The sequence below is a fragment of the Aquarana catesbeiana genome, linkage group LG09 (assembly GCF_042186555.1).
Source record: "Aquarana catesbeiana isolate 2022-GZ linkage group LG09, ASM4218655v1, whole genome shotgun sequence".
Lineage (NCBI taxonomy): Eukaryota > Metazoa > Chordata > Amphibia > Anura > Ranidae > Aquarana > Aquarana catesbeiana.
Genome location: NC_133332.1, coordinates 224,270,891 through 224,285,691, shown reverse-complemented (window position 1 = coordinate 224,285,691; position 14,801 = coordinate 224,270,891). Strand labels below are relative to the sequence as shown.

Here is a 14,801-nt window from a genome sequence, read left to right as displayed (position 1 = left end):
CCTTTCAGTTTTAGTAAATAACCCTCAGCCCTCGTTCACATTGACTGCAGCTTTGAAATTGTGCGACTTCATCTGAAATTGCATGGTTTTAAAGCCTCATGTCAGTGCGTCTTCCGGTGCGACTCGGATGACATCTGTGCGGCTTCATGCACAGATGTCTATGCAAGTCACACCCGGAATTGCCATAAGTAGTGCAGGAACAGCTGACTTTTAATATTAGGATACTTACCTGTCCACAAATCCAGAGGTGTCTTCACCTGAAATCTTTTTTCAGCTTTCGGTTTTTCAGTCGGCCATCTCGGCTAAGTGAAACTGGCAGTGAAGCCTTGCGACTTCACAGCTGGTTCCCTACTGTGCATGCGCAAAGCGTGCTGTGCTTTGTGAATGGCCTGGAAGCACAGCAGAGGAAGGAAGAGGGGGGCCGAACATCCAGCTACGTTTGCTGCGGTGAGATCAGCCGGAAGTGGGAGCGGGTACCTGTCAAAACAAGGTACCCCCCCCCGAAAGGTGGCAAATGTTTCAGCGGATGGAGGAGGCAAAGAAGCGGAGCTTCCCCTTTTGTGTGGAGCTCTGCTTTAGGTAAATCCTTTCTTTTCATCATATTCGTTATGTTGGAATTACCGGAATTCGGATTTTCTGAATTTGTTTTGTATATTTTGAAGCGATTCATATTATCGGAAGTTATTTTGAAAGATTAGCTATATTCGTTTTAATTCCTTAGAATTAAGAGAAATGAAATGAGCTGATTGGACTATATCAACTGGAATTGCGTGCTTCTGAAATTAGTGAATGGAATTTCAGATTCATTCATTATGCTATGATTTGGGGATTCTGATGGATCCACTTTCATCCAACCCAAACACTAGGAAACAGTAGGAATCCTTTTTCACTTTTATACCTTATTATATTTATTGCAATATATTTCCATTTCATATGTAATGCATAATAAATATAATTTATTATGGAATAATTAAAATTTTCTACTATTGTGATTCAGAGGTTTGGATACATACAAATCTTTGAATAACAAAAAATGTCGAAATTTCGATTTATAATGATATGAACCGCATAAGTCTATGTGGAACTTAAAGTGGAGTTCCACCCAAAAGTGGAATTTCCACTCATTTGACTCCTCCCTCCCTCCGGTGCCACAATTGTCACCTTTCGAGGGGGAGGGGAGACAGGATACCTGTCTTTGACAGGTATCCTGTTCCCACTTCCAGGAGTCCGCGCCGCGGCCCATGACGTCACCGCGGGGCTCCCTCCTCCTCCCTTCACCCTCCTCCTCCCCCTGTCGCCGGGCCAGTACTAGAGAGGAACGGGGCCTTGTGCATGCGCAGTAGGGTTCCCGGCGTGAAGCCGTAAGGCTACACTGCTGGGTTCCCTTACCCGCACTGGTGGCGTCAGCACCCGACAGCTGATGGAAACATGAGCTGCAAACTCCAGGACAGGTAAATGTCTGATTATTAAAAGCCAGCAGCTGCAGTATGTGTAGCTGCTGGCTTTAATTTTTTTTTTTTTTTTTTTTGGGCGGACCTCAGCTTTAATGTCCAACAGCTGGTGTGAACAAGCTCTAAAAGGTATTTCAGGTATCCGCTTAATTTATTACGGGCTACCGCCCATAGACATGAATTGACACAAGCAGGTACACTATATTACCAAAAGTATTGGGACACCTGCCTTTACACACACATGAACTTTAATGGCATCCCAGTCTTAGTCCATAGAGTTCAATATTGAGCTGGCCCGCCCTTTGCAGCGTGTGTCTATGGGAATTTTTGACCATTCTTCCAGAAGCGCATTTGTGAGGTCAGGTTCTGATGTTGGAGGAGAAGGCCTGGCTTGCAGTCTCCACTCTAATTCATCCCAAAGGTGTTCTATCGGGTTGAGGTCAGGAATCTGTGTGCAGGCCAGTTAAGTTCCTCCACCCCTAACTTGCTCATCCATGTCTTTATGGATCTTGTTTTGTGCAGTGGTCCAAATCATTTGGTGAAGGGGGAAATATGGTGTGGGGTTGTTTTTCAGGGGTTGAACTTGGCTCCTTAGTTCCAGTGAAGGGAAGTTCTAAGACGTCAGCATACCAAGACATTTTGGACAATTTTATGCTCCCAACTTTGTCGGAACAGTTTGGGGATGGCCCCTTCCTGTTCCAACATGACTGCACACCAGTGCACAAAGCAAGGTCCATAAAGACATGGATGAGTGACTTTGGGATGGAGGAACTTGACTGACCTGCACAGAGTCACCTTTGGGATGAATTAAAGTGGAGACTGTGAGCCAGGCCTTCTCCTTCAACATCAGTGTCTGACCTCACAAATGCGCTTCTGGAAAAATGATCAAACATTCCCATAGACACACTCCTAAACCTTGTGGACAGCCTTCCCAGAAGAGTTGAAGCTGTTATAGTTGCAAAGGGTGGGCCAACTCAATACTGAACCCTACGGACCAAGACTGGGATGCCATTAAAGTTCATGTGTGTGTGTGTGTAAAGGCAGGCGTCCCAATACTTTTGGTAACATAGTGTATTTGCGTAAAGTGGTGCACAGATACAGACAGAATGCATAGAACGCACCATTGCCTTATGGCTGTGCACATGCGCTACTTTACGTAAACAACAGCGTAAAGGACATCATAGCCACCAGAAATATGATAAATGCACGCATTTGCACATAGCCTAAAGTCGTGAGGTTGAAATGTATTTTTGGGTGTTGTTCTCTCTCTTACAGCAAAGGGCCACAGTGCTAATCGCTCAGTTCTAAGGGAGGGCAATCGACCGCAGGGAGAAAAAATGAGAAGAGATGACAGGGGGGCGAGAAACAGGTAACGTACGTTTTTTAAAATGTTATTTTTCAGTTTTGGTGCTCAGGTATAAACAGAGACTGATAACAGTCAAGCCACTTTATTGTGAATAGTACAATCCACAATAAGCACACCCAGCATGGGCAAAGTACAGGTTCACTTTAAAAGTTTAAAAGCCACTGACAGGTTCTCTTTAAGCATGACCGCAACTGTACCTCCAAGAGACAAATCTGTTACCGCAGGTATTATATAGGTTCTTTGATAAATTCCCCAGGTAACACTTTCCCCCTTAATCTATCACAGACCGACCCACTGGTAGCGTGAGAAAAGAGGCAGCGATTGTTTAGTGATGTCATCGGGGACCCAAAGATTTATGGCATTGGGGGCCCCTAATATACACTTTGTTGCCAGTAAAATACACAAGCCCCCTGGCCTGGTCTGTTAAAAGGTTAAACATATGGAGTTGTGGCCTTGTTAAAATGGCTTTAATTACCCAGTTAAAACTAACTAGACCCCACCAGAGCGTAGTGTGCCGCTCAGAAGTGGCTGGAATAGGCAACGCCGTGCTAAGACAAAGCCTCAACTGCATTCTTTAGTAGGATTGTGAAACATTAAACCCTGTACATATGGTTAACAAGCATCACCCCCCTTCCCTGGCAAATTCCCATCGTGCAGACATTCTATCACCTAAATAGGGACCTGCTAACCTGCAGCATTCCAGCTGCTACCCAGCCTACGTTCCCATTGTGCCAGCACCTGGCACTGGGGAAGTTGTTAGCTGCCAGAGAAAGCTCCTTTGTAGGGGAAAGGCTCCACCCAGAATGGATATTGTAAAAGGCACAAACAGCAATAAAATCATTGTACAGGAGCTTTAAAGCTGGCCATACACTGTGCAAATTTCGGTAGGTTCCTTATAAACCGGGCAAAATTCACTCAATGTCTGACCCTGGTGATCGTCTCCCACCCAACATCCCTCAAATGACAACAAACTGAAGGACCCAAGCAGAAAATTGTCAAACACTGCCTGCATCCAATCAGATGTAGGCTGGGCTGCTGATAGGGAGGTAGAGCTGGCCCTCCTGTACTGTGTCCTGACCCCATTAGTCCAGTAGGGAGACCCATGAGCAGAGAGGGAAATTTGTATTTTCCAGGGGCTCAGGAGTAGTATTACCATGGTTTACAGCAGTTATAGTAAAGGCCCCCAGGCCCCACTAGTTCAGCAGGAGGGCTCACATCAGAGAGAGGGCTTTATCTGTTCTTTTTTTTTCTCTTTTGCTTTCAGGAGCAGAACTAATTTTAAGTGACTCGTCATTCCTGACCCCTACACTCTGTATATCACATACACCTGAACCTGCACTCTGATCGATACATACTCTTGAGACCTGTACTCTGTATGATACATAAGCCTGACACCTGCACTCTGTACGATATATGCCCTGACACCTGCACTCTGTACAATATATACTCCTGACATCTGCACTCTGTACGATACATACTCCTAAATCTGTACTCTGTATGATACATACTGCTGACATCTGCACTCTGTATGATACATACGCCTGACATCTGCACTCTGTACGATATATGCTCCTGACATCTGCACTCTGTACGATATATGCTCCTGACATCTGCACTCTGTACGATATATACTCCTGACATCTGCACTCTGTACAATATATACTCCTGACATCTGCACTCTGTACAATATATACTCCTGACATCTGCACTCTGTACGATATATACTCCTGACATCTGCACTCTGTACGATATATGCTCCTGACATCTGCACTCTGTACGATATATGCTCCTGACATCTGCACTCTGTACAATATATACTTCTGACATCTGCACTCTGTACGATATATGCTCCTGACATCTGCACTCTGTACGATATATGCTCCTGACATCTGCACTCTGTACGATATATGCTCCTGACATCTGCACTCTGTACGATATATACTCCTGACATCTGCACTCTGTACAATATATACTCCTGACATCTGCACTCTGTACAATATTTACTCCTGACACCTGCACTCTGTACAATGCATACTCCTAACACCTGCACTCGGTATGTTACATACTCCTGACACCTGCACTCTGTACAATGCATACTCCTAACACCTGCACTCGGTATGTTACATACTCCTGACACCTGCACTCTGTACAATGCATACTCCTAACACCTGCACTCGGTATGTTACATACTCCTGGCACCTGCACTCTGTACGATACATACCCCTGACTCCTGCACTCTGTATGCTACATCCTCCTAAAACCTGCACTGTGTACAATAGATACTCCTGACACTGGTACTCTGTATGATACATACTCCTGACTCCTGACACTGGTACTCTGTATGATACATACTCCTGACTCCTGACACTGGTACTCTGTATGGTACATACTCCTGACTCCTGACACTGGTACTCTGTATGATACATACTCCTGACTCCTGACACTGGTACTCTGTATGGTACATACTCCTGACTCCTGACACTGGTACTCTGTATGATACATACTCCTGACTCCTGCACTCTGTAAGATACTCCTGATACTCTCACAATTTTTAAGTACTGCTTCATTATTGTCCTCTGAACCATCAAGGAGGGGCCCCGTCAGGTAGACTGTAGAGGGCCCCATGATTTCTAAAGGCGGCCCTGGGTGCAGGCACTGCTTGGGTATTTTCACAGCTGGCAGGGTCGGCTGTCAAAATAGGATAGCCACACCAGGAAGATTCATCCATCTGCATTATGTAGTGTGGATGGAGGAACCTGTTCGATTTTTTTTTCCATTCAGACTGGATTTCCGCCCGGGAACCGCCGAGCAGCGAGGAGGAACACAGAACAGAGCACTGCATATGTAAACAAGGCAGAGCTCTGTTCTGTCAGCAGGGATGTGATGGATTTTCTTTCCCTGCAGGGAATACAATCTATCAGATCCCTTAGTAAAAACAGCAAACACAGTACACAAAAACACTGGTTAGGCACCCATTTAAAGCATTGATTGCCCTAGATGTTTAACCCCTTCCCAGCCAGTGGCATTAGTACAGTGACAGTGCATATTTGTAGCACTAATCACTGTATTAGTGTGAATGGTCCCCACAAAGTGTCAAAAGTGTCAGACTGGCCGCTGCGATATCGCAGCCCCGCTATAAGTCGCTGATCGCTGCCATTACTAGTAAAAAAATTTGAAAAATAAAATTCCAGTAAATATCCCATAGTTTGTAGATGCTATAACTTTTCCGCAAACCAATATACACTTATTGGGATTTTTTTATTTACCAAAAATATGTAGCAGAACACATATTGGCCTAAATATATGAAGAAATTCGATTTTTTTAAAATGTTTTTATTGGATATGTTTTATAGCAGAAAATAAATGTTTTTTTTTTTTTTTAATTGTCTGTCTTTTTGTGTTTATAACGCAAAAGAATTAAAAAAAAACAGTGGTGATCAAAGCTCTAGAAAGCTCTATGTGTGGGGAAAAAAGGACATTCATTTAATTTGGGTACATTGTCACATGACTATGCAACTGTCAGGTAAATTAACACAGTGCCGCATAACAAAAAATGGCCTGGTCATAAAGGGGGGTAAATCTTCCAGAGGTCAAGTGGTGAATAAATAAAAGCTGACCATTGTAAGCACCCTTGTCAGTGGTAAATGGTTTGTCTCAACATATGAACTTCTACATTTGCAGCAGAGCTTGTTCTGTTGAAAAACAACAGACTTACTGGCTGGATCCCCAGGTGAAAATAAAGGAAAGACAGCCTAGAAAAGAAAACGAATGCAGCCATCACATCAAAGAATTGGTAAGCTGTGTAATAAAAAAAGTTTGCTTTTGGGTTTAACACCACTTTGATTACTGTGGAGGAAGGCTGTGCTCCTTGTATGTATCTATTTTTTCTATTTGACCGGAATGTACCTTCATCTGTACCTACCCGTACTATAAATATCTGTCTGTAGGATAAACTTATTATCTTTTAGTACCTCAGAGGGATTTTAAAGACGAATTCCAGGTATGGATATTTTATACATAGGTATACATTAATTAAATGATGTATTATATACCATATACCAAGTAGACACGACTACTCGATCGGTCTCCATTTGCTCCTGGGTCCTGTGCTGAGCAGCTGACCTGCTGAATTGTGTATATATGAGGTCAGTTGCTGGGCACAGCAGCCATTACGAGAATATTTAGCATTTTCTATATGAATGTAAAGCCTTCTCTGATTGGATGAGATGGAGAGTGTAATGTCATCACCCTGCCTCTCCACCTGGTCCAATCAGAGGATCCTTTGAATTCATTCAGAAAATGCAAAGTATTCTCTGAATGGCTCCCGTTCCGAGCAACTGACTTCCCGTTTTCAATAAACAGAAGTGAAGCCGCTCAGCGCACCTGGAAGCAAGATATCCCTACCTGGAATTCATCTTTAGGTGCTGTTCACACCAGCGCACTTTTGCCGCACTAAAACACACTTTCCCACCGCAGCAAAAGCACATGAGAAATAGTCCCCTATAAATTCCATCTAAGGCTCCATTCACACATTGGCGTTCCGTTCCAGAGGCGGAATCACATGATTCTGCCCGCGATTCGGAAACGCTGCGAATCGCGGGATGCCCTTTGCAATCCCCGCTATTTCGAGGCTGAATTCACACCTGAGTGTATGGTTTTCAGGTGTTTTTTTAGGGCATTTTTCCTGGCAGTTTTTTTGTTTTTGCAGCGTTTTTGTACAGGTCAAAAGGATTGTAACCAAAAATCTACCAAATCAAGATAATATAACCCCACACCTCATTCCAATGATCAAGGAAAATAGGAAGGAAAGTGCCCCGGGGAATTGTATTGTACGGGTGTAGGTTGTTGAATGTACAGGTCAAAAGGTCACCAATGTAAAAAGCAGAGAAACGCCTGTAATTTGCCTAAAAAGAAGCTCATGTACTTTTTTGAGCTTCAGGCGTTTTTGCTTCAGGTGACAGAACACTCAGATGTGAACAGGGACCATTTAAATGAATGGGATTTTACTTGTTGGGCGTTTTGGAACTTTTGAGATGAGCGTTTTACGAGCTGAAAACGCTCAGGTGTGAATGGGCCCTGAATGGCATCAAATCGGCTGACGAATCGCGGTAAAATCGCTGTAAAAATGTGCAAGCAGCATCGTGGGACGCCTGACACCCAAAAGAAAGTACAAGAACTTCTTTTAGGCGTCAGGCGTCCTGCAATTTTGTTGGCGCGTTTTTACAGCGATTTTACCGCATTTTGTTCGTGCCTCCATTTGGTGCCATTCAAAATATCTGGGATCGCAAGGGCGTCCCACGATTTGCAGCATTTCCGAATCGCGGGCAGAATCATGGCGATTCCACCCACGAAATGGAACTCCAAGGTGTGAATGGAGCCTAATCTGCGTGCTGCGTTTTTATACAGTGCGCTACGTTTTTGAAAAGTCCTGCTTGCTCCATCTTAAGTTCCCTGTTTGAAAAAGGCACCAAAAATACACCTTCCATTATAGTCAATGGAAACGCACCAAAAACGCATTATGCATTTTGGGTCACATGTCAATTCGTCCCCAGGTGACCTGGGATGAAAATGCCTGCAAAATGCATGCAAAACGCATGCGTCTAGGGCTGATCACTCACATGTGATCACTGTATGACAGATTACGTGTGAGTGGCTGCGATTGGCTGCGGGAGCCGGCAACACCCATTGCTTTCAAAGGGGCTGCCTCCCATGGCTAATTGCAGGAATTCCCCTTGGGGTTCTCACATCTAATTGGAAAGCAAGTGCAAGCTTGTGGTGTTGTTGAACTAACGCATTAATAATTACTTTTTATATTTTACATTTCTGCTGCTTTTGTGGAGTACTCAGCAGTGGAAAGTCAGTTGCAGCCAAGTACAGTGATGCTCTACCATGTGTTTTAGTGTGTTGTGTCAAAAAAAAAAAAAGAAAAAAAGGCTGCATTACCGATCTTTTTTTTTTTTTTTTTGTCCATCCTTGTGCCTTGGCAGCCCATTCAAAGTTAGTGGTCTGCTGACCACAATGCATGTTAACATGTGAAATGCCATGCATTAACGCAATGTGTGAATAGGGTCGCCACCTTTTCTTCAAGCCAAACCCGAACACTTTAGCGGCTCACAGCAAAAAAAAAAAATTAAGGGGGAATGCTGTGGACTTTGGTGTAAAGGGGAACTCTAGTTCCCAGCATTTCCCCTTAAATCTGGTTTCCCAAATACCCCCTTAAATCAGAGTCCACAGGGCACCCCTTACATCTGAGTTCCCTTTACCTTAGTATAATCATTCGCTCAGAGGCAAGAGAGAGAAGGGAGGGTGGGGAGGAGACTTCATTTACAGACATTGGATGGTGAGCTCACTCACCCGGGGATGGAGGCTTAGGTATCGACACATTTTATCTACGATGTATCTGCTGGTTGCTGAACTTCAGATTTTCAGCCCACACATCCCTTTCCTGAGGACCAGAACACCGGGGATTGGAGTGTGTAGGTGGGCAGACAGAGGGGTAGGGGTGGGAGGAGCCCACTCTCCTCTCCTGTCCATATATGGGAATGGATCCTGTGCACACCCCTATGCACTCGGCGGTTTGGGTACTCGGTTACTTGGGGAGCCAGAGTCCATTATGAATATTGTGTCCGGGTTTCAGGGGGTCGGAAACCCAGACACATGATTCAAAACCCAAACTATCCAGGTGAATGCCGGACAGGTGGCAACCCTTAGTGGGAATGGGCCCCTCAAAGTATATCACTTGGATAGGTCTTGTTTGGTGCCCATGGAACGTGCCATGGGGTACAATGTTTGCCACGGCTGTGCAGCAAGGCATTGCAGCATAAATGAAGTATGAAGAACAATCTGTTAACGTGGCACCACATCCAATAGGAGAAATGTACAATACCTCTATAGAGATAGAGAAAGAAAGGACTTTAAAGGCTGCCGCTCATAACCGCAATGTAAAGGAAAAAAGCACTAGAGTATGTCATATAGTAAAAGAATATACAAAGTTTATTAAGCATACATTAAAACATTTTGTTAGGCCTTTTCTGGAACTTTTTGCTTACAAGTTTAAATTAGTATTTTTTTACTAGAAAATTACTTTGAACCCTCAAACATTATATATATATATATATTTTTAGCAGAGACCCTAGAGAATGGCAATTGTTGAAATATTTTATGTCACACCGTATTTGCGCAGCGTTCTTTCAAGTGCATTTTGTTTGGGAAAAAATATACTTTTTCTAAATAAATAAAAAAAAAAAAAAAAACAGTAAAGTTAGCCAAATTTTTTTGTATAATGTGAAAAGATGATGTTATGCAGAGTAGATACGTAACATGTCAAGCTTTAAAATTATGCACGCCAGTGGAATGGCGACAAACTACGGTACCTAAAAATCTCCATAGGCAAAGCTTTAAACATATTTACAGGTTACCAGTTGAGAGTTACAGAGGAGGTGTACGAGAATTATTGCTCTCTCTCTCTAACAATCGCGGCGATACCTCACATGTGTGTTTTGAACCCTGCTTACATATGTGGGCACGACTTACTGAGCGTGAGCTCAAAGGGATGGGGCACTTTACATTTTTTTTTTGGTAATAGAAATAGAAATAAGCATGACAGGTCCTCTTTAGTGAGAGATCTGGGGTCAAATAGACCTCAGATCTCTGAATTACTTTTAAAAGCAAAAAAACTTTCATTTTACATTTACCAAAAAAAAAAAAAAAATTAAAAAAAATGTCCCTTTAAGACCGTTAGGTGGAAGTGACGTCAGACGTCGCTCCGGTCCTCCAAGGGCATAGAGTCGAGTGGGGTCCATCTTGCCCTCACGTGACTTCCTGGCCATTGCGCCAGGGGACTGGATCTTTTCTGCCTTTACCGATCTCTCCAGTAAGCGGCGGTAGGGGGCACCTCTCCTGTGGTGATCCTGTGGTGGGAGGACGAATCGCCCACCGTTTAAAAAAATACCAGGGTTATGGCAGCTAGCTGCTGCCATAACAATGGTATTTAACATCAAAGTAATGACGTATAAATATTGTGGGCGGTGGGCAAGTGGTTAAACTTTAACATCCATATAGGATGTATGACAACATCCCATAAGGGGTATACTGAACTCCTATATCCTCCATAACTACAATATCTAGCCCAGACATTTACATGTGGTACGTGAATATTGAAGATCGAGAATTCAAAGAAATATACAGATATCAATGGGCTGAATGAAGGAGGATCCAAACAAAGATCTTGGTCTCTACGCATTTCGCTAGACTTAGCTTCCTCAGGAGATCATTCAAGTGAAATGGAAGGGGGTTCAGGGATGCTCACTCTTATGTTGAGGGGTACAGACCAACCCGGGGGATTATATATCGCAGCACCAGGACCAAACACCAGGTTGTGGGGAAACACCCCAAAGGGGCAAGAGGGCAGTATATCACTTTAAATTGAAAAGGTCACTCTAGGCCAGTGATGGTGAACCTTGGCACCCCAGATGTTTTGGAACTACATTTCCCATGATGCTCTTGCACTCTGCAGTGTAGTTGAGCATCATGGGAAATGTAGTTCCAAAACATCTGGGGTGCCAAGGTTCGCCATCACTGCTCTTGGCAGATAGTTTAATGCTCAGATCAGACAAGTGCTGGTCTTATATCGATAAGAGTGCAAGCTTAGTGGAAATCAAGTCTCTGTGCACCGGTTCTACAGGGACCATCTAAAAGAGTATTAGACCAAGTGCCGGTTTCCTCCTTAGCGTGATCATGCAAAACCCCAAGATGTGGCTGATATAGGCATGTCAGAATATCTACCACCCCATTTTGCCTCTGTTTTTGGTTTAGGTGGACTGTCAGGGGGTGGTAAAACCAAAACTCTAGTACTATATGTACACTGTGCAGTAAACACCTACCCAGCCCACTCAGGACTTCATCCTACAGACTTGGCTTCAGTAAGAGATGATGAAAACCGTTCCGTCAATAACTAATAGAGGGGCTTAATTTATAAGTGCCAAAGACTCCTCTTGATCTTGTTATCGCCCGGAGGGCACTCAATGTGCCCAAAACTTCAGTACGTTATGGCATCCCGCAGAGCCAGCCATGTGGCAGGAGATGCTATTAACAGCACAACACAACAGCAGTGCCGCGCAAGCCTCGGGTGTGAGGGAGGACAATTAACTGGAGACATTAATCACTTTGGCAAAGATTGAGGTGCAATTAGATAAAGGGGAACAGCAAGTCGTATGCTATCAGCGTTTGGGGAATGGGAAAAAAATACAGAGGTAATTAGACCTCTCAGAATCCGTCTGCAGGAAATCCCTGATACAACATTAAATGATGTCCCAGGACGCACACTACAACTTTGAAACACAACTTCACTGTTCCATTGTCAGCTGTCGTTATACCTGCCAAATATCAGGAGTGACAAAGAGGGACATCTTTTACGAACATAAATGTCAAGTGTATGCATGCTGAATAATGTGGAAGGAAATCACCTCCAAGTATTTATTACCCTTCACAGAGATTCTCCCTGACAACACCTTCATCTGCTTTTATCCACAGAAGGAAGGAGCCATCTTTGTTTAAGCATCTTCCCTGGTCAGTATCTACTTCCTGGACTGAGATCCTGGTGCCTGTGCAGTGCACAAATGTCTGACACAGATCAGCTCCCTGCTGCAGCTTCTCCTCTTGTGACTTGCTACAGTCTGAGTGATCACTGGGGGAGAAGAAACTGTGGAAATGGTTCCTCCAGACTGAGTCCAGAAATGGTTCCTCCAGACTGATTCCAGAAATGGTTCCTCCAGACTGATTCCAGAAATGGTTCCTCCAGACTGATTCCAGAAATGGTTCCTCCAGACTGATTCCAGAAATGGTTCCTCCAGACTGATTCCAGAAATGGTTCCTCCAGACTGATTCCAGAAATGGTTCCTCCAGACTGATTCCAGAAATGGTTCCTCCAGCAGACTGATGACACAATCTCAGCCTTGGAAAAGTGGCTGGACAGGATCTTAAAATGATTGTAAAGCTTCAACTTTTTTTTATAATAAAATAACAAACATGTCATGCTTACCTACTGTAAGCCCCAATCCTCCTCTTTTGGGTTCTCGCTCTGGCACTTCTGGCTCTAATTCCCCCCCCCCGCTGAGTGCCCCATAGAAAGCCGCTTTCTATGGGGGCACTCGTATGGGCTCACTCCCGAGCCACCCTGTCTGCGTCTATTGGCACAGACAGTGTGGCTCAGTCCTGTCTCCTGCTCCCTCGTCACAGGATTTGATTGATAGCAGCAGAAGCCGATGGCTCCTGCTACTATCAATCTGCCCAGTGAGGAGGGAGAGAGCGGAGAGTGCTGGATCGAGATCAAGCTCGGGTAAGTATAAGGAGGGGGAGGATCCTGCAGCACAGAAAGTTTTTTACCTTGTATATAATGCATTAAGGTAAATAAACTTTTAGTCTGGGTTCACACCGCAGCACGGAGCGGCTCACAGCGGGGGTCTGGTGCGTCCCCGTTCAACGCTTCAGGTCTGATTTCAGCCCGAATTGTTCTCTGAATTCAGACCTGAAATGGACCAAAAGACACACAGGACTCCTATGCAATTCGCACCAGAGATGTGTGAATCGGCTCCATAGAGAGCCGGTCACACTCTCCTGACATGCGAATTGGATGTGGAGAAACCCACATCCTATTCGCAATAGTGTGGACCCAGCCTAAGGCTTTGGAACCACTTTAAAGTACAACTGTATAGTTCCCACACCATGCAGAGCGCTGCCTACTATGTAAATTACTTACCTGTAGCTCAGATCCAGCAATCTTTACTGTGTGGCCCCGTCCTTTCTCCTAAAAATGGCCATTTCATGCAGCACATCTGCGCCGTGGCCCCAGGAAAGGAAAGCTGTGCTCTGAGTGGTTGTTCTTCAAAGTCAGCTTTTTCATGATCAATGAGGAGCTTTTCTAAAAAATGATAATGTTACTGTATAAAAGGACAGCTTCTGGTTGTTTAATGCAATAAAAGATGATTTATTTATTTTTTAGAAAGTATCATCCGATGAGACTGCAATTCTGGTCTGAGTTTGGTATCTGTAGCTATTTAGGTACCTGCAGACTCAAAAACTGTGAACCTGAGATCCAGAATCAGCACTCTCATTTTTTGTTTTGATATTGTAATTGTGTGTGGAATGTATTTATGCAGCCTTGTAAAGTTACACTAAGAAAAAAAAAAAATGATTTTTTTGTTACTCACCGTAAAATCCCTTTCTCTGAGTTAATTCGGGGACACAGCCTCTCTTCGTAATTCATGACAAAGCAGGGTTTTATAGCCACAACTATGGGAGTAGGACACTAGGCAGAAAAAAGACTCAGCAACTCCTATGGGCATTCCCCCTCAATGCTATAGGCCTTCAGTCAGTCACAAGCAGCATCAATGGAGAAATTCCATAGAGAGGAGGGGTCTGTGTCTTTCAATGAACTCAGAGAAAGGGGTTTTACGGTAAGTAACAAAAAATCCAGTTTTCTCTTACGTTCGTTGACGGGCACGGCCTCTGTTTTCGTTGATGGACACAGCCTCTTTTCATAATTCATGTCCCCAAGCAGTGCCACAATGGGGGGGTGGGCAAACCAGCCAATGAAGAAAATATCCAGGGCAACATGCCAACACTCCAAACCACCCCAAGGGGTGCCTGAGAGTGCTAAACAGCCACCTGCAAAATGTAGCAGCCAAAACGAGCCACAGAGGATGCCAACACATCAGCTTTATAGAGTTAGTAAACTTAAGCACAGGCGACTAGGTCGCCGCCTTGCAAACATGAGAAAACAGACACCTGATGTCGGAAAGCCCAGGAGGCACTAATCGCCCTAGTGGAGTGCGTCGTAACAGGGAAGGGAGGTTCCCCCAATGGCATATGCCTGCACAAACGTCTGCCAAATCCTGGAGGCCTATAGCAGAGAGAGGGTTTCCTGCCCAGAGAGGCCCACAGGAGGTGCCAAGTCTTATTTTTGCCTAGTGTGCTACTCCTGTAGG

The 14,801-nt window shown here is 44.3% G+C and overlaps 1 long non-coding RNA gene across 1 annotated transcript in view; it reads left to right on the top strand.

Annotated features, from left to right (window-relative positions):
- Positions 1-12,899, top strand: part of LOC141107277 (uncharacterized) — an 85,458-nt gene extending 72,559 nt beyond the window's left edge. The window contains exons 2-3 of the long non-coding RNA XR_012235854.1: positions 2,727-2,820; positions 12,349-12,899. This is a non-coding gene — a long non-coding RNA (uncharacterized lncRNA). The remainder of the gene's footprint in view (positions 1-2,726; positions 2,821-12,348) is intronic.
- Positions 12,900-14,801: the final 1,902 nt, after the last annotated feature.